This window comes from Protopterus annectens, chromosome 5.part0 (assembly GCF_019279795.1).
Source record: "Protopterus annectens isolate FY-2018-M chromosome 5.part0, PAN1.0, whole genome shotgun sequence".
NCBI classification, from domain to species: domain Eukaryota; kingdom Metazoa; phylum Chordata; order Ceratodontiformes; family Protopteridae; genus Protopterus; species Protopterus annectens.
Genome location: NC_056735.1, coordinates 97,386,931 through 97,399,493, shown reverse-complemented (window position 1 = coordinate 97,399,493; position 12,563 = coordinate 97,386,931).

The window sequence follows — 12,563 nt, the reverse complement described above, 5'->3', positions numbered from 1 at the left end:
AGTATATTATATCCTGGTGGGAGGATTTCTTCATTTTGGATATTTGGTTTAAGCCATGTATCAGTAATCGTCAGTATGTCAGGAGTGTAGTGGCCTATGAATGCATGCATGTCAGATAGTTTATTTGCTATGTTTCTTGCATTGATGTTAAGAATTAATAGGTCTGTTGTTTGGATATATAAGGGGTGTTATGTAGACCTGGGTTTGGGTGTATGTCACCTGAGGCAAGTAGTGTTGTTGTGAGTGATAGTAGGTTCATAGGTTTGTAGGTTCATAGGCAGGTACTAGGCTATCTGCCCGAAGGCATTTATAAGCCTGGCCAGAATGTGTTGGCTTTCACCACCCCCTTAGATTAGTTCCCTGTGCTTCTGTCCAGCAGATCCATTGAAGTGATCCCCGGGGTAAACTTTCTGTTTCCCATCCACTTGTCAAGGTTTTTCTTGAAGAGTGTTAGCAAGGAGTTCTGCCTAATGTAGATTGGAATCTTGTTCCAAAGCATGGGAAGTCTCTGTGACAGGAATCTATCCCTCCAGCCATCCTATTTATTGCTGTGGTGAGGTTTAGATCCCTAGAGTGTGTGGCTCGAGGGGATAAGCTTTTCTTTAGGTGGAGCATGTCCATCAGTTCTGGGTTGGAGATGGTCTTGTATGTCAGGCAGAGATCACCTCTGAGTAGGCGGTATGCAACCGAGTACAGCTGGAGTTTCTTCAGTCGAGCTGCATAGGGCATCTGCTTGAGGCCAGTGATCCTCTTGGTGAGGTACTTCTGTGGTCTTTCCAGCTGTTGCAGGTGTCTTGTAAGATACATCCCAAATGGGACATTGTACTCTATGATGGGTCTGATGAGCGATGAGTAGAGGGGCACAATGACCTCTTTTGATCTGGATGCGAACCCTTTTGTTATAAGGTGTGCCACGTAGAAGGATTTTCTAACCATTTTGGCAATGTGATTATCAAAGGAGAGTTTACTATATACTTGGGTCCCCAGATCCCTTATTCCATCTTCCGTATTTAGGAGACTACCACCTATGTGGTAGTTTGTGGGTACTTTGTTTTTTCCAAAGGGGATGACTATGCACTTTTTGGCATTTAGCTTGAGGCCATGTTTTTGACACAAGGTGTCCGTCTCAGTGAGACCCTTTTGGAGGATGTCTGTGTCAGCCAGAGAGTCAATTATAGCCCCTAGTTTGCAGTCATCTGCGAACTTGGTCAGCCATAGTCCTCCTGTGCTTGCCTGTACCTCTGAGAGTATATGCTGAACAGGAGGGATCCTAGGACTGAGCCATGGGGAATGCCACTTGTAACCAGTTTAGAGTCAGACCAAGCTCCTGCAACTCTTACTATGTGGGTTCTGTCCATGAGCAAGTTGGCAACCCATCTTGTGACGTAGAGGTTTATGTTCAGGCTGGTGAGCTTGTCTATAATACCAGAATGGGGAATGGTGTCAAAGGCCTTTGCGATGTCTAGGTAGGCTGTGTGTACCACCTTTCCCTCGTCTATAGCCTTGGTAACTGTCTGAAAGAAGTCCACCAGGTTTAGGAGGCATGATCTGCCCTTAACAAAGCCAAACTGGGTAGTGTCCAGTGTTTGGAGGTTCCCAATGTCTCTGTTAATGAGTTCCATGATGATGCGCTCCATAGCCTTGCAGACCAAGCTAGTCAGGCTTATAGGGCGATAGTTCCCGGGGTCTGTTGTGGCTTCACCTTTGTGGAGTGGAATAACTGTTGCTGTGCACCACTCTATGGGTACGTAACCTGTGGAGAGGCTGAGTTTGAGCAGTGTGTTTAAGTGAGGGCTTAGTTCATCTTTGAGCTCATATAGGATGCAGCCTGGGACACCATCCTGTCCCATTGATGCTGTGTTTTTGGATTTGGAGAGGGCTGTTTTAACCAGAGTGTCTTTGATTTCAGGAGTTCTACATTCTTCTGGTATGGTTATGGGCCCTTTTGGGGGTGAGAGTAGGGTGAAGTTTGTGCTGAACTTGTCTGCCAGGATGTTGGCAATATCAGTCAGTTTAGTGTATTTTGTACCATTCTGCACTAACTCTGAGCAGATCTGAGCATTGCCACAAAGATTCTTGATGTAGCTAAAGAATGCCTTGTGGTTATCTTTGGAGTCCTTGGCAATTTTTCTTTCGAAACTTGCCTTGGATGATTTTATGAGGGATCGTAGTTTCTTGCTGATACTGATCAGGGATGTCTTCCCTTCTTGGGATTTTACTCTTTTCTGTACTAGTTTCCTCCTTCTGTTGTATAGCTTGTTTATGGTAGGAGTCCACCAGACTGGTTTCCTTTTTTAGAGGAGTGAGTCTTGGTTTTACTTGGGAATAGCATGATCCATGCTTTCTTGTAGGTGCCCGTAGAATGCATTAGTAATGGATTTTACAGCTTAGACAATGTTATCCTTTAGCACGGGGGCTTTGAAGCTTTCCACCTTGGTCTTAAGTAACGTGAAGTTTGCTTTTGAAAAGTTTTTCATGCTGGTTTCCTTGTCTGGGCGTGGGGGCAGAATGTGGATATCCAAAGTGATTTGTTTATGGTCAGATCTAACCAGTGAGGGGTTGACCTCCGGTGTGGAGCACCAGTCGCCCATGTTGGTGATGACCAGGTCCAATATGTTGTCACCTCTGGTGGGAGTGTTGACCAGTTGATTCAGGGCATTTGAGTTTATAAATTCTAGGAAATGTGGGGCAAGGGAGTAAGTAGTTGAGTAGTTCTCCCAATTAACGTTTGGGTAATTGAAATCACCCAATATTAGGGTGTTTGGTAGGACCTATGTTTCCAGAAATGTGGAATGGGGGTCCTGGGACATGGTGAGTGATCGGTAGCAAGCTACAATTTGAATTGCAGTTTTGCCCATTGTTAGTTGCATGTGGATGATCTCTGAAGCATCGTGCTGTGCCGCCAACCTGGAGGTATGGGTATCCTTGATGAATATGGATACGCCCCCACCTTTTGTATTTCACTCCGGGTTCTGTGGCCGAAATGTATGGTATGAGTTGTAGCCTGGTAGTGCTGGGGTGCTCTCTGGAGTCTTAAACCAGGTTTCTGTTACTGCACATATATTGATTTTCTCCATACTGAGGAGTGCCTTGAGTGCATGCATTTTGAGGTTTAGACTTTTGGCATTGAGTAGCATTACCCTCAGTTTTTTTGTTACTTGAGCTATTTATGGCAGTGGGTTTATCTTTTGAGCCTTGCCTAAAAAAGGCACTTTGGGGTGGCAAGAGCCTTGGCCAGTATTCAAAAGCCTAAGGGTGACAGGTGCACGCCATCTCTAGTGAAGCAGCGTGGCTTGTCGAGCATGTCATCCCAGGTGGACAGACACTGGATCCCCTTTGAATGACATCAGAAACTTAGCCAATTGTTGAAATTGATAATTTTTTCTTTATACTGTGGTATCATTCTTGGTGAGGGCAGGATGCTACTCAGGGTCAGGGTCATACTGGCCTGGGCTACAATATCAGAGAGCTCTTCCATGTCTCTTTTCATGTAGTCCAGGGAGGTATGGCTCAGGTCATTCACACCAACATGGACAATGACAGAGTTGTATTTGTACTTGATGTTCTTCGTGTTTCACTGTTGCAGTCATTACACTTGGGGGTAATCTGCTGGCTGGTTGCCCTCAGTCAGCTTGATTAACAAAGTTTTGGGTCCTGCATCGGTTGCTGTCCCTTCTTCCATGACGTCAGGTCATCAGGGGTATAAAACATGCAGCCGATGCCATTACATCAGTCTTTCTTGCCTCGCAGTGCCCGAAGCAGAAGCAGTTCTCAAGTGCCAGTTGGCCGACTCCTGAAATTTTCATTTTTGAGTTTCAGAACCGAAGTCTTCAACTAAAAAGCTAAGTACCCCATTGGGGAAACTTTTTCTTGCTCCTTACCGATGTCAGTAAAAGTTAATAATTGTATTACTTGTGGGAAGCAAATACCTCATGAGGATTTTCATTTGTACTGCGGTGGTGGTGCTGCGGTAGCGTTGTCACCTCACAGTAGGATGTTGTCCTGTTTGATTCTCAGCTAGAGCGTCTTCTGTGTGGAGACATGCGTGAATGGGTGTACCTTTGTTGAAGGTTGTGCATCAGGGCCAGCAACTCGGTACGTAAAAATCTACTGCCAATCATTAGCGGACCGGAGTTCTGCTGTGGCAACCCCTAATCAGGAAAAGCCGAAAGACACAACAACTGTATTCCTTGCCTAGGCCCTGACCACAACATACCTTGCTGTCAGTTCTGTGCTTTATTTAATCAACACACTATCCGTCGTTGGTACATTTTTGCGTCTAAATATTTTGGATCACAGTTTAATTATCCAGAAATGACATCAGTTAGCAATCCGACTACCGGAATGCCTAAAAAACACAAAGAAAAAGACAGAGACAGGCCATTGAGGTCCAAAACTGCTGACGCTTCTCCTACGCCAGTCGCCAGTTCGCCGGTACTCAGTGAGGTGCTTTCGCAGCCCCTGATACCCGCTACTTCTGATTCGCAGGCCTCTACTGAGACCCATTCAGAGTCTGGTATGCTGCGAGATGCTTCAGTTATGGAGCCCGCGGCTGCGTCTATCCTGGATGGGTCCGGAGCCGCTGTGCAGGCACTGGCTTCTGAGGGTGTATTCAGGCTTACAGATTTGTATATTAAACCAATGCCATCTTCAATATTACGGCCAAAATCTCAATCTATGTCTAAAAAACCAACGCCCAGGCCACATGTGCAGGCCCCTATGGCTAAAAATCAAATGGTCAAAATGGCTGAAGATTTAATTACTCTAATCAGGGGTAGCCAACCCCTCTGCAAAGAGGCCTAGGCCAGAAATTGACTGAATCTTCTGAACAGGATTCTATTTCTTCTGACTCTTCTAATGAACAGGATTTGTCTGTACCTACTTATGAGGACTCTGATGCAGAGGATTCCATTACTTCTGCTTCTCCCCCTGAGGATTTTTCTTTTGGGAAAACTTTACATATCTTAAGGGAACATTTCCACTGGGAAAGTCAGGATTGTTCTGAATCTAAAAAGAGGCTTAGGGATTTTCTTCTTCCTCAGCATAGGCCTTTGGCTATACCTCCTGTTCTAGACATTGTTGATGATGTGTTTTCAGAATCTAGTATGGCTCATGATTCTATGCCTCTGGATCCTTGTAAGCCAGACAGATACTACAGGGTTCCTGACTCCCACAAATTCCTTTTCAAAAATCCTGTTGTGGATCCTGAAACCATTTCTCAGGGCCCCAAGGGCATTAAGGCTTCTACTGCTAAAAATCCTACCTCTTCTGATAGAGATTCCAGGGTGCTGGATAGATGGGGTAAGAAGGTCTATACTTCTGCCACCTTGGCAATCAGGGCTTTAAGCTGTCAATTTCATATGCTAAAATAGCAGCATATCATGGGACTGCTTAAACAGAAAATGATGTTGATTTTTGACTGTGTGGAAAATAAAGATTTACAGGATCTATTGCATTCAGCTGAACAAGTTGGAAAACATACTTTGCAATGTGGTTTTGATTCTTTGGAGGCTTCTTGCAGGGCTGCTGTAACTGGGTCTGTGCTAAGAAGGCATGCTTGGCTCAAAGAGCAATCTCTGCCTGATCATGTTAAAGCAAAATTGTTGGATGCTCCTTTGCAACAAGACCGGCTCTTTGGTAATAAGGCTGAAGAAGTTCTAAAAAAGATGGAAGATAAAGCTAAATCTATGCAAACTGTGAAAGATTTCTTACAGGTACAACCTCCAAGATTTAGTAGGCACTGGCCTACTAAGAACTGGTCCTTTCCATTTCCTTCGAGAGCCACTCAAGTCAAACCCAGACATTCCAAATGCACCAGGTTTCAGTCCCAAGGGACTTTCAGAACTAAGCAATGGGGTGCCTTCTCTTCCAAATCTGGAAAAAAAAATGACACCTCCCCATGATAAGCAGTCTCAATGACTTTCCTCTAAAGTTACCAAGCACTTACTTTTTAGCCACCCCTTTGGGGGGAAACTGGCTGTTCATGCAAAAAACTGGCAATTTATAACCCAGGACAAATAAATATAGTATCCCAGGGATACAGATTTCATTTTCACACGTTGCCAACTCCAAACGGATGGCCAGACCTGCCCCCAAATCAGTGGGCAGAGGCCCAGAAACAAGTACTTTCCCTCTTGAACATGGGGGCTATTCAACTAGTACCAGAAGAGGAAAAGGGACAAGGTTTCTATTCCAGACTTTTCCTGGTACCCAGCAAAGACAAATCATGGTGTCCAGTTCTGGGCCTATCTAATCTAAACACCTTTCTGGACATTCCAAAATTCAAGATGCTGACTCTTCACCAGTTACTTCCTATGCTAGGCAAAGAGGCCTGGTTGGCAACTCTAGACTTAAAAGAGGCTTACCTGCATATCCCAATCAGGGAATTTTGCAGAAGATACCTCTGCTTCAAAGCAGGCTACTTGCATTACCAGTTCTCTGCACTGCCATTTGGCTTATCTACTGCACCCAGGGTCTTTACAAAGTGCCTGGCTCCAGTAATTGCATTTTTCAGGCAAAGAAATATTCAAATATATCCATACCTGGACGATTGTCTAATTCAGGCAGAAAGCAAGGACATTCTTCTAAAACATCTGGCATTTGTAAAAAGAGTTCTAACTTGTCTAGGGTACACTATAAATGAAAAGAAATCACAACTGGTACCCTCTTAAAAAATTACATTCCTGGGTGCCAGCTTGAATACAACTGCCCAGGTGGCTTTTCTTATGCCAGAAAAGCAAATTCATTTGGTGACTTACTTCAAACAGGTGGCCACAAAAACCCTGCTTTCTGCAAGGAAAATACTGCAAGCCTTGGGATTCATGGCCTCATGCATTCTTCTAATTCCATATGCAAGACTGCATATGAGGAAACGTTGGTGGTACTTAAAAAGTTTATGGAGTCAGCATTGTCACAGCCTGGAAACAATGATTCCTAACATACCTTGCCTGCACCTAGAGTTCCTATGGTGGGCAGAGGCCTGCCACCAGAACAAGGGACTGCCATTCACACCACCCCCTGCTGCCCAAACCCTAACTACAGATGCATCAGACTATGCATGGGGGACTCATCTGGCTGGGAAGTGCATTCAGGGCAAATGGAGCCCAAATCAAATGCACCTTCATATAAATCAAAAAGAAATGCTAGCTGTACAGAATGCACTGACAGCCTTGAAGGAGTACCTTCATCCAGGACAATTACTGATAAAGACGGACAACACCATGGTTATGTGGTACATAAACAAGCAGGGGGTACACATTCCTACCCCCTCTGCAGACTAGCCATGGCATTGTGGAACATGGCCTTGAGCTATCAAGTACAACTACAAGCTCAATTCCTGCCAGGAAAGCTGAATACTCTGGCAGACGAACTAAGCAGAAATCTCATGGACCCACACAAATGGAAACTGGAACCATGGATTTTCAACATGTTGACATGCAAATAGGGGAGACCAGATATAGACTTTTTTGCCTCGACCCAGAACTACCAGTTGGACAAATTTTGCACAAGAACTCATCACAAAAAAGCCTGAAAAGTGGATGCTCTATCCTTCAGCTGGAAAAAAACCTATCAGTCTATGCCTTCTCCCTCTGCTTCTGCTCTCCAAAGTTCTACTAAAAGTCAAACAGGACAAACCAAAAATGATTTTGATTGCTCCAGACTGGCCTCGCCAACACTGGTACCCACTCCTGCAGAATGTGTCAGACATTTCACTGTGGCACCTGCCTTAGCTACTTTCCTTACTGTCTCAGCAGAACAAAAACCTCTGCACCCTCAGCTCCAAACCTTGAATCTTGCAGCATGGCTAATCACATAAATTCACCCTTATCATCCCTCAGCAAACCTGTGATGGATGTCATGTTGGAGGCGAGAAGACCTAGTACTAGAAAATATTATGCTGACAAATGGAAAAGATTCTGTGCCTGGAATTAATTTCAAGGGATAAGCACAGCAGTGCCCAACATACCTCAGATTTTGCAATACTTAACTGAGATGCTTCACAAGGGCCTGTATTTTTCTTCCATAAAAATCCATGCCTCAGCCATTTCAGCTCATTACAACACAGAAACTCCCCTCTTCTCTCATCCACTGCTAAACCAGTATCTCAGAGGGGCCAAAAACTTGAGACCACCCAGGAAAGCTCCAACCCCTGCCTGGGACCTTAACTTTGTATTGGAGAAACTCACTTTCCCTCCTTTCGAGCCAGCTGCTACTGCAGACTTAAAATTTCTCTCCTGGAAAACAGCCTTCCTTTTAGCAATCACTTCGGCTAGAAGGATTTCTGAATTACAGGCTCTTATGGCAGTAGAGTCTTTCATCATTTTCCATGCAGGCAGGGTATCACTCAGGACCAACCCATCCTTCATGCCCAAGGTGGTATCCAGTGTGGCTCTTAATCAGACCATTCATTTGCCAACTTTCTTTCCCAATCCACAGAACAAAGGGGAGTGGATTTTGCATTCATTGGATGTACACAGACAACTTAGAGTTTACTTGAACAGGACTAAATCTCAAAGAAAATCCAAACAACTGCTGGTAGCATTTGCTGCAGGGGCAGAGGGAAAGGTTATTTCAAAGCAAACCATTTCCAAATGGATAAGCCATTGTATTCGTTTCTGCTATAAGCACCATGGAAAACCTATCCCCCAAGGGATCAGATCCCATTCCACCAGGGTGGCATCTACTTCTACAGCCTTTCTCAGAGGTGTTCCTACCAGGGGTATTCTAGAAGCTGCTACCTGGAGTTCAATTCATACTTTCACCAAACATTATCATTTACCAATTTTCTCTAAATCCAGAGCTGGCTTTGCCACTGCTGTTTTGCAAGGCCTTATAGCCGGCCCTAATGCTGTATAAATCTATCCACCCAACCATAGCTTTGGGAATCTAACCAAATGTAATGACTGCAACAGTGAAACATGAAGAACATAGTACAGTTGTGTACACTTACCATAAATGTAGATGTTCGAGTGTATTCACTGTTGCAGTCCTGGTTACCCTCCCTCCAGCCCCCTGTTTTTTCTCTTACTATGCCTCTACTTTCTTTTACTACACTTAAAGGCCTTTTTGGTGTATTTGCTTTTGTTTGGAGGTATATTTTTTGTGTTTTAATATGTATATATATATATATATATATATATATATATATATATATAGCTCTCCATTTGGGGGGCACCTGACATCTGGGGCAAGAAAAACTGATGGAATGGAATTGGCTGCATGCTTTATACCCCTGACGACCTGACATCATAGAAGAAGGGACAGCAACCAATGCAGGACCCAAGACTTTGTTAATCAGGCTGGCTAAGGGCAACCAGCCAGCAGATTACCCCCAAATGTAATGACTGCAACAGTGAATTCACTCGAACATCTACATTTATGGTAAGTGTACACAACTGTACTTTCTGGAGTGATCTGAATGCTTGTGTTATGTGGTGGATCCTGGCATCTGACAGGCAGCTAATAGTAACCTTCTCCTTATTCAGCCTAGTGAGTGGAATGTCAGTCTGCCTGACTATAGAGTCACCTATTACTAATATGTTGGGTATTTTTTTTTTTTTGCCTTAAGGGCTGTGATTGCATGGCACACTGGTTTTGTGAAGTATGTGTTCCATGATTTGTGTTGGGGGGTGGAGGTTGCTTGGATGTCTGCTTTGGAGGTCTCTGTTGCTTTTGCAGATTTTTATTTAGAGCCTCCGAGTGCGTTTTCATGTATTTATGTGAGTTTTTGCCAGTGCTGATTTAATGGGTCTATGTGAGACTGGTGGTGCGATGCAAGTATTTCCCTTCTCCTCTTGAATGTCTGATCCAGTCTCCAGTTTGGCTGTATAATTGCATTGCTCGCATGTATTAGTGTTTGGTGGTAGGAGGAGAGGGTTGTCTGTGTACATGAGGCAGTTGTAACATTGCCTCAAAATGCCCAGATTCACCAGTTAGACTGGAGAGTATGCATGAAACTACCCGTTGGGCATGCCTGGATAGGTACAGTGAACTGTTTTACTGAATGGCTGGTAAGGTTGAATAGAGAGCTTTGTCCTTCTGTACAGTATAGGAGAGTCTAGTTCTAGGGTTTATAAGTGCTTGCTATGAGTTTTGAGCAAGTGCTGGGCTGAGAAATGAATGGCTTGAGTGCTTAAGTTGAAAGTTTGTCTAGTTCCAAGGGAAAAATTGAAGAGGAGACTTTGTGGAGCCGGGAATAGTTATACCCTAGCTAACCAGTGCTGCCTGGTGTGCAAAACTGGGCAAATGTGGTATTTATAGCAAAGAAATGAAAGAGATAGAAATTAGCCCAAAATGGCCAATAAACTACTAATTTCTGGGCTGAAACCACTCCTCCAGGGATATATAGGCTTCTCAAAGCTCCCCTCTCTCACAGGTGAACAGAGAAACTTCCTTATATCCAAGTAAGGTATGGGCAAACATAGAGATTTGTAACACAGCCCTGAATTCAGCACTTAACCTGAAAACTGGACTATAATAGCTTAGAAAGGGGGGAAACAAGTATTTTTTTTTTCAGAAAATAAATCAGATACAATCAAAAAACTCTTTAAATGCACAGAAAAGGATACTTATTGTTATATATCTCTGATCAGAGTTGTAGTGAATGCCACTAGTAATAAAATAGGAAGAAACACAAATACAGATGAATAGAATGCAATTTATATATATATATATATATATATATATATATATATATATATATATATATATATATAAAACAATAGAAAATGAAAAACTGAGGTGTTTGCATGTGTGACTTCTTTTTTGGATCTAGGTGATACTTTTATAGTGTTGCAGCTTGGTGTGTGGAACCTATATATATATATAATATGGTGCTATCATTAAATATTGTAGAATTTGTAAAGAGGTTTGTGTGGGTTTGGAGGCATGGAAGTAAGTGTTGTATGGAATGTAGAATTATCTAGTGGTATATTAGTTTGGATGGATTTGATGCAGGCTAGTGCTGTGAGAGTTAGTGAGATTGATACGAGAGTGATTTGCATGTTGTATGTAAGTGATGCTTGGTTGTTGGTAGTAAGCTGCTAAGGAAAAAAGAAGAAGGTGGGGGTGTGGTTAGTAGGAATAATGTGTCAGATATATGTGGTGAGTCAGGTAGGGGTGTGACTAAAGATGTTATTATGAAGTACCTGATTGGTTTGGCTGTGGTCAGGTGATGAGAGGTTAGAAATAAATGTGGGTATAGTGGGGGTGGGTGGGAAATGGGGGCAGGATAGGGGAGTGGAGTGAGCTGAGCATAGTGAGGTGAATGGAGTGGGGCCCACACAGCTCATGAGACTGCAGAGGTAATCAGTATGCCCTTTCCAGGGCAGGTAGTGACCAATAGTAAATGTATACAGTTTTAATATATAATATCAGAGCATCTTGTGTATGTGGGTGCAGGTAAAATGCTTTAACCTGTATTTTTAGAGTACTTTGTTTGTTTAGGCGCAGGACTAATGGGGCAGCCTAATGTGACACTATCAAGGGAAGGGGAGGAGGGAGGATATTCAGTAGGGGGATGGTAGTGAAACCTGATCTAGAGCACTACCTTGGAGGGTAAGAGCTGGGGGGAAAGTATCAAGAGTCTAAGTAATGAAGGTAAGCAGCATTGTAGTTTAATGGCAGGGCTAATGCCATTTACTGTGTTCCACCATTTATTCACAGTGAATGGAAAAAATAACTGCTTTGAAGGGACTTGGATGACTTTACAGTAGACAGTAATACTCAAGAATTTAAATAACTGTAGAGCACTGTTTTGCTTACAAGATGAGCTGCTAATCTGGGCTAAGATTCAGCTGTTTAGTGGTGTTCTGCTGTCAACTAGTGGCAGATAATTTCAATGGCAGGGATTGGGAAAAGGAGGGGGAGACCTTGTAAGTGTGCATGTTAAGCCAATATAATAAAATTAAGTAAAACCACTAAGAACTAGATGCAAAAATTAGTTAACAGGGAATACACCTACATAAGAATATTACAGAGAGTAAAAATACCAGTAGTGAGTCCCTTTGCCTTCAGCTGTTTGCAGAATAATTTTCAGAAATTCTTCACTTGTGAGTGAGGGGGAGCAGCTAAGAGTGAAGCAGACCTAGAGATAAGACCATTTCAGACAGTAAACCTCCCAGTAGTGACTCAATTTGCCCTCAATTGCTTGCAGGATAATTATCAGAAATTCTTCACTTGGGGGGAGTGGGCAGCCATGAGTGAAGTAGAGCTGGAGCTGTATGAAAAAAGGAGACAAAAAAGAGATGTAACAAAGTCTTTTTGTAGGTAGACAACAGTAAAAAATTAATATGAGCAAAGTATTGTCTTGAGGAAAGCTGTGGGTGCATATGAGTGGAGAATGTGGAAGGTAAGTATATACTATAGTATTATTACTGACACCACCTCACATGTCACAAAATATACATGTTTGGTACTGACAGCAGCTTACACGTCACAATGTATACATGTGTTTTAGTGACAGCAGCTCACATGTCACAATGTATACATGTGTGGTAGTGACAGCCGCTGACATGTCACAATGTATACATGTGTCGTACTAACAGACAATATATGCATGTGTG